Source organism: Microcaecilia unicolor, chromosome 5 (assembly GCF_901765095.1).
Source record: "Microcaecilia unicolor chromosome 5, aMicUni1.1, whole genome shotgun sequence".
Lineage (NCBI taxonomy): Eukaryota > Metazoa > Chordata > Amphibia > Gymnophiona > Siphonopidae > Microcaecilia > Microcaecilia unicolor.
This window is the reverse complement of record NC_044035.1, coordinates 282,297,625-282,312,215: the sequence shown is the minus strand read 5'-3', so window position 1 is coordinate 282,312,215 and position 14,591 is coordinate 282,297,625. Positions and strand designations below refer to the sequence as shown.

The 14,591-nt window shown below is 42.7% G+C and overlaps 1 pseudogene; it reads right to left on the bottom strand.

Annotated features, from left to right (window-relative positions):
* Positions 1-84: 84 nt before the first annotated feature.
* Positions 85-14,591, bottom strand: part of LOC115471343 — a 149,969-nt pseudogene continuing 135,462 nt past the window's right edge.

The window sequence follows — 14,591 nt, the reverse complement described above, 5'->3', positions numbered from 1 at the left end:
TCCCCCACTGTATCTTTACACAACTCAGCTTGATATATTTCAGTTCTAGAACTCTCTTGGACCATCCAGTAAAATCTCATGTTTTCAAGGTTCACAGACAAACCTTTTATCTGAAGGCAAGAGAACAATAAGAGCAATCATTGAATGCTTTAGACAGACTGTTTCCAGTTTTCCCACATACTCGTAAACCTAACCCACAGAGAAACAATTCCTTTACAAATTCCGAGGTTTTCAAAAACTGTTATGATATTATTATGATATAATTTGTATTGTACTGACATAGCCTGTTATATGGTTGTTCTGCGGTGCTGTTAAATGTGTATATTCCGGATACTGTTTCATATTAGTCCTATTATTAGATTTCAGTTTGCTGTTTCCGAGTTTACCTCTTTGATTGTAGTTATGTTTATATTTGGTCATTTTACTATTGTTCTGCTGATAACAAATTGCAAATTTTATGTTAAATTGTACCTGCTGCACACACTACCTTCGCTGAATCTCTTCATAAAGGCAGTTAATAAAACCTAATAAATAATAAATGAAAACTTATACAGGGTCACAACTCTGTAAACCAGAGCCCAGTATCCCCTCAAATGAGTTCAAATATCTTTCTTTTCAGTTTGAGAGAAAAAAAAATTCCAGAGACCAATTAACTCCAGGTAGTCCACTATCAACATGGATCAGCATTTATGCAGAAAAAGAGGCAATAGTGAATAATTCAATTACTGCTCATGCAAGCATTCCCACAGTTACCAGAAGGAAATGATTATGATATAAGACATCTGTATTACTGTGCTGGTTCTACCAGATGTTCTGGGCACACACACTGCATCCTAGAAGCATTAGATTAATTAAAGGTGTACAAGCTAAGCGACACATGCTTTTATTTAACATAATAGAAAAGGGCCACTGAAAGGTCAGACATAATGTGATTTAGACACAGCACTCTGCGAAGATACCGCTGCTGGATTATGCAGTGTCATTATTGTCTGTAATTAGTCTCGTGCAGCATGTTACAACTTACAGTCATGCCGCCTAACTTCTGAACGCTTCAGCACTAAGTACAGGGTAAAATGAGAAAATGAGCATTGTTGCATTTTACTGTATAGAGATCATCAATGAATGCACTGTAATGACCAAACCTATTCCCACACCAGGCACAACACTTCGAAAGAGCAGAATCAAAGAAACTGAAAATATAGGGCCTGACATTCAGCTGGTACATTAAACCTGGAAATTCAATGCCGGGCCATGTCCGGGCTTCAGCAATGAATTTCCGGATTTGCAGAGCCAGCTAACACATAGCTGTTATGTGGAATATTCAGGACTTAACCATCTATGGGTCACCACATAAAGATAAGACTGACTTTTATGTGGTCCTATTTATGTGGTGACCTTGGTCAGTTTAATGATGAATATTAGCACTTAACCGACCAAGTACTGACTCCACCCCCAGAATGCCCCAAAATAGCCAGTTTTCAGTTTGGCACTAATTGTTAAATTGCAGCAGCATTAACCAGTTAAGTGCCGCTGAAAATTAACGGTAAAGTCTTGAACAAGTGAGTGGAGGAGTGGCCTAGTGGTTAGGGTGGTGGACTTTGGTCTTGAGGAACTGAGTTCAATTCCCACTTCAGACACAGGCAGCTCCTTGTGACTCTGGGCAAGTCACTTAACCCTCCATTGCTCCGTGTAAGCTGCATTGAGCCTGCCATGAGTGGGAAAGTGTGGGGTACAAATGTAACAAAAAAAGTAAAATTTAACCGGCCAGTAGCCATTTCTGGGTAGTTAAAATCACGTTGACTATGAACCTGACACACTCTTTGGATAATCTATAATAGGATGCCTACGTTTGAAAGCAACTTGAGCACATAATGTACAGAATGCTATGCTTGCAAAACCTTTTTTTTTGTTGTTAAGCATCTGCGAGCTGCGTTATCTCTATATGTAGGTTCAGAATGGGGGTAGCAAAAAAGAAGCCGATGACAAAAATGTTCAGTGAAAACAGCCAGAGAGATCAGCCACTGCAACAAAGATGTAGTTGATCCCCAGGCCTGCATTTCTACATGCTTTAAAAAAGCTTCCATATCTACCATGTGCTCATGAAATACAAGGAAAAAGTCATATGCTGCTCACGGTAAGGGCACACCTAAGTGGCATGATGCATAAACGCAAGGAGGACATTGCATGGGAGAAGCATGGGTACCACTTACAAATGCATCTTATAGAATGTTAAATCTACCACCCAGAAACAGCACCAGTCTATCCCGAACTTACTTAAATTTGCATTTTCCAAACTGCAATGGACTTAGATACAAATCAATTTATGCATCTAGCTTTTCTTACATAAGTACACAACTGTGGAACGCTTTGCCCCAAACCGTGAAATCTATCCACAACCATCTTAACTTCAGGAAGTCACTGAAAACCAACTTGTTCAAGAAGGCCTACCCCCCTGACCCAAATTAACTTTCTACTTCCTGCGACACACCAAAACTATGGACCGTATTGAACTTTTATCACCACCCCCTCTTTATTTTTTTGTTGCTTTTATTTATGTTCTTATATGCCTACTATTATATTGTGTATTTGTATTTTACCGAACCGTAGCCTGCCTCTACAGTATTGTGTAAGCCACATTGAGCCTGCAACTAAGTGGGAAAATGTGGGGTATAAATGTGTTAAATAAATAAATAAATACTGTAAGTTCTGCATGCCGTTGCCGCATTTACATTGGCTGCTGGTACTTCAGGTCTATGGCTGGTGCAACTGCAGGTCTACAAATGTGAAGCACACTGGCGGTAGCCCAGCAGTAGTTCTAGATTGGCACATAGCAAGCCTGTTGCCGCTCGCCAAACCTTTAGGAAAAGTGCCCCTCAGTTTGTGCAGTTTATGCTAAGTTGAATTAATGCATTTTAAGTCAACTGGGGCCAATTCTATACGTGGGACATTTTCTTTTAGGTGTCCTGATGCCACATGGGGAAAGCCTTTGGAAATGCTGACCTCTGCCAGCTGAATTTGACTCAGACATTGAATGCTAGACCTAATCCTGGCAACCAGCATTCATATCAGTGTCATAGGCAGCTGCCAGAACTTATACGGGCACTAGTGATATCAGGACCACTATCCAGGTAAGAATAAAGTTAGAACGGCCTTTTTAAAAAATACTTTATGGTTTGAAGACAAGACAAGAGCACAAAAGCAAAACTGTAATTAGGACAGCCTTTTGCTATCCTAACTTTATCCAGGCATTTACCCAGTCATCAGACAGAATATCTTGGCACCACTCTAACTCTGTCCCAACTCTGCCAATAACTAGACGGTGCTCCAGTGGTCATGTAGAGGCGTCCATGGTGTGTGACACCCTGTGTGCAACTGAGGTCTACATCCACATACAGGCCTGAACCTGAATCATCTGTGTGAACAACAGTTAGATGGCTGCTTGGACATTCCTGTATCTCTATCAGCTATGGACAGTGCTTTCTGACCAGGACTCTGTTAGCACAAAACCATCTGCACTTCATCTCAGGGGGTGAAGCAGTTTGCTGGACAGATTTACCACCCTCAGGTACGCAATAACGCTACTGGGCTCCTTTTGGAGGCACCTATGTGCCCAGGAAGAGTATCTGGATCAACACTGTACTTTTTTGTTGGAATGCATATTTGGATTGGGCCATAAGAGTCACCTCAGCACTGTGGGCCAAGTTCTGCTCAGTACCTTTGAAAAACAAAGAAATCGGATTGCATTTGGGACAGAAAGTAAGAAGTCAGGTTTCCTGATAGCTCCAGAGAGAATTCACTTGGTACAAAGAGAACAGTTGGACTCTGATTGCTCTAAGGAGATGCTCTCCCTCTTACTGCCAGAGCTTTGGCCTTCCTGTACAAGCTGTTGCAGGAAAGAAATCCAAGGATCAGGGCTAATTACCTCTGCTATGGATCCAATGTCTAGGCTGAAGGATAACAGTCACCTCCATCCTGTTAAGCAAACAGAGCTGTGAACAACTCTGCTCCTGCCCGAGATAGCCTGCAGCATATCTAAGGGTAAGATTTACAGTAGTGTTCATTTCTACAGTTTGGGGAAGATAGATTTTTATTTCTTTTGCCAAAGGCTGGACTACAATCTAGGGCATGGTTGTAGTTCTCAGGTATAATTCTCTGCACTACAGATTTCTATTGGGTGTAATCCTCAGAGGACATATCTACTGTATATATATATATATATATATATATATATATATATATATATATATATATATATATATATATATATATCCTTTGTGTAATCTAACAGTATTTACTGTGCTCTCACCATTTCCCATGATTATTATATTTTGTTATTATCTATATAATAAATAAACATATTTCACGTTGGCATAGGTTCTCTGAGAAAAATCAACTAAGTAAGAACTTGGGTCCTTCTTACAAAGCGGTGTTAGGCCCAATGTGGACTACCGCCGCTAAAAAGGAAGTATAGCCGGGCCTACCGCAGCAGCCCTGCTGGTACTTCCCACCACCAGTGTGTCATCATATCCGGCGCTACAAAAATATATATTTTTTTGTAACCCCAGTATGTACCTGGCAGTAACCGGGCATTGCCATGCACTGCCCAGTTACAGATGGGTTATCACAGGAGCTTCTTACTGCCACACTCAATGGGTGTGCGGTAAGGGCTGTCCCTCAAAATAGCTGTTGCGGCAAGTGCTTCAAACTTGCCGCAGGCCATTTCTTAAAAAAACCAACAAACCTACCTTTTACCTGTTGCGGTAAAAGGGGGCCTCGCACACATCAAAAACTGCGCCGACGCTAGTGCAGGCCCTTTTTTCCACAGCTTGATAAAAGGGGCCCATGGTTAGGTGCTATTTCTTACTGTTGTGAATAATTCCTTAGGCAATGATGAGTCTATATAACTGCTACACACCAAATTTTCAGCGGCGCTGTACAGTTAAGCGCTGCTGAAAATCTGGGAATGACCTGCTCACTGCACATGAACTGCACAGGAGCCTCTCCTGCCTATTAAGTCATTCTGAATATCCATTCCTTGACTTTGTATGCAAGTCTACTGCGACAGTCCTGAGAGCTAGACCTGATATCCATGCTCCCCTGAGCTTTAAGCATATCTCCCTGGTTGACAAGTTGGGTAATTAGAATTCTATGTTGGTGGGTATTATCTCTAATGCTTCCTCTCCCTCCTATTTTGTTTCTGTGATTTTTGTTTGTATCTGTTTGTGTGGAAGACTATTAGTGTATATTCTTGGGACTGTACCTTGTGTTGTTTTATTTACTTCAAGTGACTTCTATTAGAAATTGTTCACCATTTCCTATTATACCTCTTATTTCTCAGTCTGTGTCTATAATCCTGTTTTTCATTTTTACATTTTATAATCCTCTTGCTATTTTCAACAAAAGGCAATATATCAAATTATATTACCAAATTATACACGTTGTTTGCAATATATTTGTTTTACAGTAACAATACAAGGTGATCTGATAGCTCCATGTAAAAGAAAAGAGACTGAATTTTAACCTCACTAGATCTATGGGCTTATAGTTTCCTCTTATAAAAGATGCACATCTCTATAAATGCAATGGCGCCAACCTCTGGAGGGTGCCACAAGCCATGCTTACCGCTGCCAGGAGAGGTCCTCATGATCCTTACCTGCCTGTCCTCAGCTTCCCACAACTGTCCTCCTTTCCTTCCTGCTGCCCTGCCTTTAAAACTTTTATTCACCTCAAGTCGCAGTGGCGGCAGTGAAAGCGGCAGGCTCAACTTGGTGCGACTCCAGCCTTCCCTTCCCTCTCAGTGTTCCCGCCCCTCGTGGAAATAGGAAATTATATCAGAGGAGGGCGGAACACTGAGAGGGAAGGGAAGGCTGGAGTCGAACTGAGCCTGCCGCTTCACTGCTGCCACTGCAACTTGAGGTCAATAAAAGTTTTAAAGGCAGGGTGGCAGGAAGGAAAGGAGGGCTGTTGTGGGAGAAGAGGGCGGCAGGTGAGGGCTGGGGTTGAACTGGAACTCGGGAGCTTAAAAGGGGAGCAGGTGGGGGGCTGGACATGGATGGGATGGGATGGCAGAGGAGGATGGGAGGGGAGGGGAGAGAGGAGAAATTGCTGGACATGGATGGGATGGGATGGGAGGGCAGAGGAGAATTGCTGGACATGGATGGGAGGGTAAGGGAGAAAGGAGAAATTGCTGGACATGGAGGGGAGGTCAGGGGAGAGAGGAGAATTGCTAGATATGGATGGAGGAGAAGGAGGGAAATGAGAAGAGTTGCTGGACATGGATGGATGGAGGGGAGGAGAGGGGAGAGAGGAGAGTTGTTGAACATGGATGAATGGAGGGGAGGGCAGGAGAAATGCAGGACATGGATGGAGGAGAAGGAAGAGAGGAGAAATGCTGGACATTGATGGAATGGAGGGCGAGGGAAGAGAGGAGAAATATTGGACAGGGCTGGAGGGAAAGAAGAGAAAGGAGATGCATATGATGGAGGGAAAGGGAGAGAGGAGAAATGCTGGACATAGATGGAGGGAAGGAAAGACAGAGGAAATAGATGTACATGGATGGAGGAGAGAGGATGAAATGCTGGACAAGGATGGCGGGGGAGAGTAAAATGCTGGACATGGATGGAGGAGAGGGAAGAAAGAGGACGGAGATACAAACTGAACGGAGATGAGGGAAAGGGAAAAGAGGAGAAAAATGACACATGGATGGAGAAAATAGGCAAAAGCTGGAGCCACTCTATTTATTTATTTATTTATTTATTTATTGCATTTGTACCCCACATTTTCCCACCTAATTGCAGGCTCAATGTGGCTTACATTGTACCGTAATGGCGTTCGCCAATCGGTTGATAACAGATAACAGATACAAGGTTATATTGTGGTCGAATGAAATGGTTGTGTATCAGGCATCATGGGGATTGAAGGGAATGAAGATTGTATATTGTTCAATATGATCATTGGTTATGTTGTGTTGCTGGGTGTAAGGCTTTACGTGGATTGGTGGGGAAAGCCTTTTTGAAGAGGGTGGTTTTTAGTGATTTCCCAAGTTTATATGGTCATGGATTGTTTTCACGGCTTTTGGGAGTCCATTTCATAGTTGTGCGCTTATGTAGGAGAAGCTGGATGTGTGGGTTGTTAGGAGAAGCTGGATGCATGGGTTGTTTTGTATTTGAGTCCTTTGCAGTTTGGGTAATGTAGGTTTAGGTAAGATCGTGATGATCTGATTCTGTTCCTGGTTGGTAAATCTATGAGGTCTGTCATGTATCCTGGGACTACGCTGTAGATGATTTGTGGACCAAGGTACAGACTTTGAAGATGATCCGTTCTTTGATTGGGAGCCAGTGTAGTTTTTCACAGAGGGCTTTGGCACTTTCGAAGCGTGTTTTGCCAAATATCAGCCTAGCAGCTGTGTTTTGGGCAGTCTGGAGTTTTTTTGTGAGTTTTTCTTTGCATCCGCATAGATTCCGTTACAGTAGTCTGCGTGGCTTAGGACCATTGATTGTATTAGGTTTCAAAAAGTTTCCCTCGGGAAAGAAAGGTTTTATTTGTTTAGTTTCCACATTGAATGGAACATTTTCCTTATTACGGAGTTTACTTGGGTTTCCAGGGTAAGGTTGCAGTCGATTGTGATGCCGAGTATTTTTAGGCTGTCTGAGGTGGGGGAGGGTGTGTTCTGGGGTGTTTATGGCTATGGGTTTGTACTGTTATGTTGCGATGAGAGGATGAGGCAATGTGTGTTTTTCAATGTTCAATTTTAGTTGGATAAGTTTGCCAGGAGTCCATGAGGTTCAGGCCGTCATTGATTTCTTTGGTTATTTCTGTCAAGTCCTGTCTGAAGGGAATGTAGATTGTGACGTTGTCTGCATAGATGAACGGTTGAGGCCTCGGTTGGATAGGGACTTTTGCTAGTGGGCTCATCATCTATTGAAGAGTATTGGTGATAATGGTGATCCATTGTGGTACACCACAGTAGCTTTCCACGTGGTGATATCCCGGAGTTTGCTCTTTTACTTGGTAAATTCTGGTGGTTAGAAAAACCCTAAATCCAATGAAGTACATTTCCCGACAACCCGAAATGGTCCGAGTTTAGTAGTATATGTGATTTGACCCATGTTGAAATGTGCTCGACATGTCGATTGGTGGAGAAGTATACTTTTTCCTGGGGTTATGATTCTTGCTTGAATTTGGCAGGAGAGTGACTAGGACAGTTTCCAGTACTATAATGGGGGTGGAATCCTGACTTTGGAGTCGTATAATATTGAAGAACGTTGTCCTATGTATGTCCGTAAGCTGTTTGGTCACCAAGCTCTCCATTAGTTTGACTAACTAGGGGATAGATGACACTGGATGGTAGTGTGTTTGATCGTTTGTGCTTTTCTGGTGTCTTGGGTATTGGGGTGAGTAGGATGTTACCATATTCCTTGGGGAAGAGACCTTGTTGTAGCATAAAGTTTAGGTTGGATGTGAGGTCTACTATGAAGCGGTCAGGGGCGGATTTGATGTAAATGGACTGGACATGTATCCAGTTTGCAGGTGGGTGTTGGCAAACCTTTGAGTCGCTTTTTTAACTGATTCTGTGTTGAGGAGAGTAAATGTTGACCAGATACGGTCAGCTGGGCATCCACAGGGATAGGTCCAGGTCGGTGAAGAAGTTTTCAATGTTTGTATTGTTCTGAGGAAGTGACATTGCGTAATGTATTATTTTTTTCATTAAGTACCTTCTCCAGTCAAGTCTGTGGAGGACCCAGCTTTCACCCATGGATATAGGGCAAGAAATGAAGAAAGAAGGAGGAAAGTAGAGAAATAAATGGAAACGAAGTCCTGGAAACTGAGTTAAGAGAACAGATAGACTGGGACCAACATGATCAGAAAAACAAGTCACCAGACAACAAAGGTAGAAAAAATCATTTTATTTTCATTTTAGTGTTTGGAATATAGTCCATTATGAGAATTTGAATCTGCTGTCTTATTTTGCAATGTATAGCAATGGTTTCTTTCGGTTTTTCTTGGTATTGTGCTGCATGCAGAATCTAGCTTCTTAGGATTTCAGGTTAAATTTGAAGAGGGGCTATCTCTGTTCTGCATGTGTGACTGCAAGGCCAAGTGTCTGAATTGAGGTCTGTTTGCTAAGTTCTGAGATTTTGATAACATATTGTTTCAGGTTGGCAAGAATTCCTGGTCTGTATGCTGATTGGTTTGTGTCATTTTGGGTATACTGGAGCTGTAACAGCTTACAGAAATTAGTTATAATGAAAAAAAACAAGTTATTTTGCTTCTCCTATACTGGTGTCATATTTCAATGATGCCTGTTATATGCGCCATGGCAGGTAAAAGGTGGTGTGGCTACTGTAGGGGACTGAGCCATAGTGACCCCGCCCCTGGATGGGTAGTGGGCGCTGACTATAGGCTTGCAGGGGGCACAGAAACCCTAGCACCAGCCCTGATAGGTGCCCCTTCACATAGGGCTATTGTAGTGGCGTATAGTTGGGGGTAGTGGTTTTGGGTGATTTTGGATGGCTCAGTAGACAAGATAATGTTGTAACAGTGAGATAGTACTTGAGAGCATTATATGAAGTCCACAGAAGTGCCCCCTAGGGCCCCCATTGCTCTCGAGTTGTCGAGGGATCAGTCTGCTAAAAATGCTGGCCCCTCCTACATATCCCAATGGCTTGCTATTCTACATTTTTCACTTGTGCATTTGATTTTTAAATGGCCTAAAAAGAAAAACGCCCAGACACAAAATCTGTGTTACAAATGACATTAAAAAAAAAAGATAGATTTTTGCTTTTTCAAATATGATTACATTTGCTATTCAGATTTGGGATGTTTAGCACAAAACATCCAAAGTCTGACTTAGACATCATATCGAAAACTGCGCCTCTACGTAACTTTTGAAAATGAGCATACTTTATGGATATGGGCCATGCTGTATTGGTGCATGGTATAACTGAGAGTCTCTTTCAATGATCTAAAATTATCTAAATGGTTCCTGTACAGCTCCTCGTATGGAAATGGATATGCCTCCCACTTGTGTGGCGTGATATCATCAGTGCAGTGCATTATGGAGACCAATGTTCATGGAAACTGAAATCATTGCCTTCCTGTCCCTGTTTCATTGCTCTGGAATTATCTTATTTTTGTGAAACAAAGTATCAGAAGCTTATTAAAAAGAGCACAAGGACCTAAAAACTGGCATTAAGGATTCTTACAATTCTTTGTGTTCCCATCATACTTGTCAAAAACATTCCTTTAAAATACCTGCATGCGATAGGCACTCTAACAAAAGTTCATGCTACATACCCTGTTGGCTTTAATATCAAGTCCATTATAACATACTGCTGATCCAATCGAATGCTAATCCTGTGGGCCCTCTGCACACCTATTATCTTCTTCATCTCCAAACCCATGTTGTTTGAAAAGGTAATGTAGGCTTTACCAACTAAGTCTGCCCAGCAGAGGGCACCATCATCATATAATCTAAAGCTGAAATGAAATTAGTATGTATTCCAGATATTGTTTCCTCAACTATGAAATAAATAGTACTCATTTATAAATATTGTAAAAAGAAAAACATCAAAAGGTTTAAACATCATGTTCTCTCCAATTATTACATTAATTAAGCAGAGGGGTAAGAACAAACTAAGAATCATCATGTAATATTTCCTCTTCTTGGCTTCAAAGAAACAGAAGACTTTCGAGTGATTTCTGTATGAAATAAAACACTTCAATTACTGTATTACTGTATTCATCTAATATAAATTGATAAGATACATATTTCATTTCATCTTTAAAATTTATCATATAGGGGGTTGGAACAATTCTATAAGCTGGTTCCTAGAGGTACGCACCTCTTAAGCATATCAAAGGTGCCATCAAAGGTGGACAAGATGCTGGGCCGATGGACCCTTGGTCTTTTCCAGTATGGCTTACTATGTACTTATATGATTGACGGTTAGGTGCCTATCCAGCTCATTTCAAAAGAGAAGTGCACCCATTTTCCAACACAAATTGGGAGATGGCATCCTTCTCTCAGGGCTGGTCAAATCGGGCATAATCGAAAGCCAATTTTGGACGCCTTCAACGCTTTCTGTCGTGGGGACGACCAAAGTTCAAGAGGGGTGTCGGCAGTGCACCGAAGGCAGGACAGGGGCATGGTTAGAGGTCGCCATCCTCGGCCGATAATGGAAAAAAGAGGGCGTTCCTGACGAGCATTTGGCCGACTTTACTTGGTCCCTTTTGTTTCACGACCAAGCCGTTGAAAAGGTGCCCAAACTGACCAGATGACCATCAGAGGAAATCGGGAACAACCTCCCCTTACTCCCCCAGTGATCACCAACCCCCTCCCACCCAAAAAAAAAAACAATTTAAAAAATATTTTTTGCCAGCCTCAAATGTCATACCCAGCTCCATGACAGCAGTATGCAGGTGCCTGGAGCAGTTTTAGTGGGTGCAGTGCACTTCAGACAGGTGGACCCAGGCCCATCCCCCCCTACCTGTTACACTTGTGTTGGTAAATGTGAGCCCTCCAAAACCCACCCGAAACTCAGTGTACCACATGTAGGTGCCCCCCTTCATCCCTAAGGGCTATGGTAGTTGTGTAGAGTTATGAGTAGTGGGTTTTGGGGGGGGTTGGGGGGGCTCAGCACACAAGGTAATGGAGCTATGCAGGCTGGGAGCAATTTGTGATGTCCACTGCAGTGGCCTCTAGGGTACCTGGTTGGTGTCCTGGCATGTGAGGGGGACCAGTGCCCTACGAATGCTAGCTCCTCCCACGACCAAAAGCCTTGAATTTGGTCATTTTGAGATGGGCGTCCTCGGTTTGCATTATAGGCAAAAACCGAGGCCACCCATCTCTAATGTCGGCGATCTCAACATTTAGGTTGACCTAAAGGTTGAGATTTGGCCGTCCCCCACCATATTATTGAAATGAAAGATGGACACCCATCTTGTTTCGATAATACAGGTTGCCCCACCCCTTTACAGAGCCGTCCTTAGAGATGAGCACCCCGTTCAATTATGCCCCTCTATGGGCCTCTTTACTAAACCACATTAGCGATTCTCGGCACGGCAATGCCAACAAAGCCATTCACTTTGATGGGCTTTGACAGCATTGCCATGTGGGAATCACTAGTGCAGTTTGGTAAAAGAGGGCCATGTGCACTGGGCACTATCCTATAAGGTAGCACCTAAGTGCCACAGAGCCTAACAAGGAGGCGTCCATATGGCTGCACTTAAACATAAACAGTTATACCTGCCATTTACAAGGCATAAGAGAACATGGCTATACATGGGCATGCCAGTGCCAACATTCACTAGTATTCTATAACATACTCTTGGTGCCAAGGATGTTGTTAGAACTTGAACTAACAGCATTGGGGGCACCTGATAGTGACTGGGGGGGGGGGGGGGGGGGGATATCAATGTGGGCTACCATTAACACTAGGGCCGCATTTCGATTAAAAACTTTTAATCACGATTAACCACACAATTAAAGGTATTTTATTTATTTCCCACTGCAGCTCATTGTGACTCTGTGCAAGTCACTTAACTGGTATTTAGTACCTATATATATAATATGTACAGCGCTTTGATTGCAACCACAGAGAGGCGGTATATCAAAGCCCATCCCCCTTTCTCTTCCTTCTTCTCCCTCTCCTCTTCCCCAAGATCCATTATCTTTCTTTCTTTCCTGGGGTCCATGTCGCTCTTCCTCCCCCCTTTCTCCCTCCCTCTTCTCCCACCCTCATAAGCAGTGACACAAACTTGGTGGTAAGCAGCACCAAACTTTTCTCATGGCTGCTGGAGCTTACTGCCTTAGCAATAGTTTCATCAGTGGCCCTTCAGTTCTGCTCATAGGTCTGCAGCTCACTCCCCTCCCCCAACCCAGGGTTAAGCATCTGCCCCTCTTCTCATCCCACCCCCACACAGTTTCTCTTAATGGTGGCTTCTGTTCATCCCCAGAAGTGGCAGCATTGCACCTATGCTGTCTGTGGCCTTCTCTGAACCTTTCCCTCTGGCCTGTCCCTCTTCCCCTGTCACTTCCTTTTTCTGCATGGGTGGTGGGACATATCAGAGGGAAAGCTTCGGACCAGGCTTCAAGCAGCATGTGTGCAACACTGCCACTGGCAAGGATCAACAGAAGACCTTTAAGGTAGATTTGTATGGGGGTAATATTAAATCACGGATAGGGGGAGAGATGTCGAATTGCACTGAGGAGAGGGGCTGGCAGTGTAAGAGAACAGAAGAGAAGTTTGAAGGAGACAGGAGACATGATTAATGCATTAATCACATAGGTAACTGCAAATTAAAATGCAGCCCCTGGTATTATTTTACAATTAACTCTCGCTATTTTATCACAGGTCTCATTTATGTACTGAGACCTAATTACTAATTAATGAGATTAACAGTAAAATAACACATCTTAACAGTAGCCCACGTTGATAACTTCCCCCTGTATTGGACCCGATTGTCATAGACAAGGGGGCATCTTTGTGATTACAGGCTCCATAATCACACCCAGCTGGTGATATGCTAAGATTGCAACACTTACCAAACATAGTATTCGAACTGCTGAAAAGGAGCTGACCATGAAACTGCTCCAAAGTGACATTCCAAATTCCTGGCCCACTTCCCATCAAAGATACGGATGATCACCTGCAATATCAGAGTTATTCCAAGGATCATCCTTTAAGCTAAGACAAGTTTTAAAACTAACTAGTCAATATGGAGCATATGCCAAAGAAAGAGAGAGCTGCAACCCCACTCCACCCAAAAAAAAAAAAACCCAAATCAAATGTTCTTCCCTTTAATAGTCCCAAATTTGTATTTCTACTTTTTTGCAAACCATCCACTTATTGCAATGCTTGCAGAAACATTCAATGAAAGGAGCAGAGAACTCAGCCACTGCAACAAGGTTGCATTTGATTTGGAGGCACACATTTTTGAATGCTTAAAAAAAAGTTTCCCTATCTACCATGTTCTCTTTCAGTACAAGGAAAAAGCCACATGCTGCTCACAGCACTATTTGAATGCATTTAAAGTATTCAGTGTTGGTATGGGAGGAGGTGAATGGAGTGTCAGTCAACCCCCACGGCACATCAGATGAATCTGAAAGGAAGATTTGAGATCAGCGCTTTGAATCCCCCGTGAACCGACTAATAATTGCAGCTGTACAAGTACACTCACTCTGTGCCTCTGTCCTGCCTTGGTAATACGCCATTCTCTATTGATCTAACGGAAGCAGAAAGTTGTTCAAATATAATTTCAGAAGCTGATGTCAAAGCACCAGCTCTGTCAACATATAAATAAATCAGTTTGTTATCTGCTGTAGCCTTCTAATAGTGCACTTGGTTTCAATGAAAAATGGATTTGCTTTGCAGGTGGAGGTGGCCAGGCTGAAGAGCATTTGGGAAAATGAAGGTTTTATTGACAGATTTACACAGAAACCATAATGGCCACAAGAAAGAGCCAGCTAGTAATATGACTGAGGAAACAAAAGAAAAAGAAGACAGTTCATCCTTTTTAAACGGAAACTGGAAGACTGCCATGTCTAGCAGCAGAAAGCACACACACAGTTACAGAACCACTATGAAGTC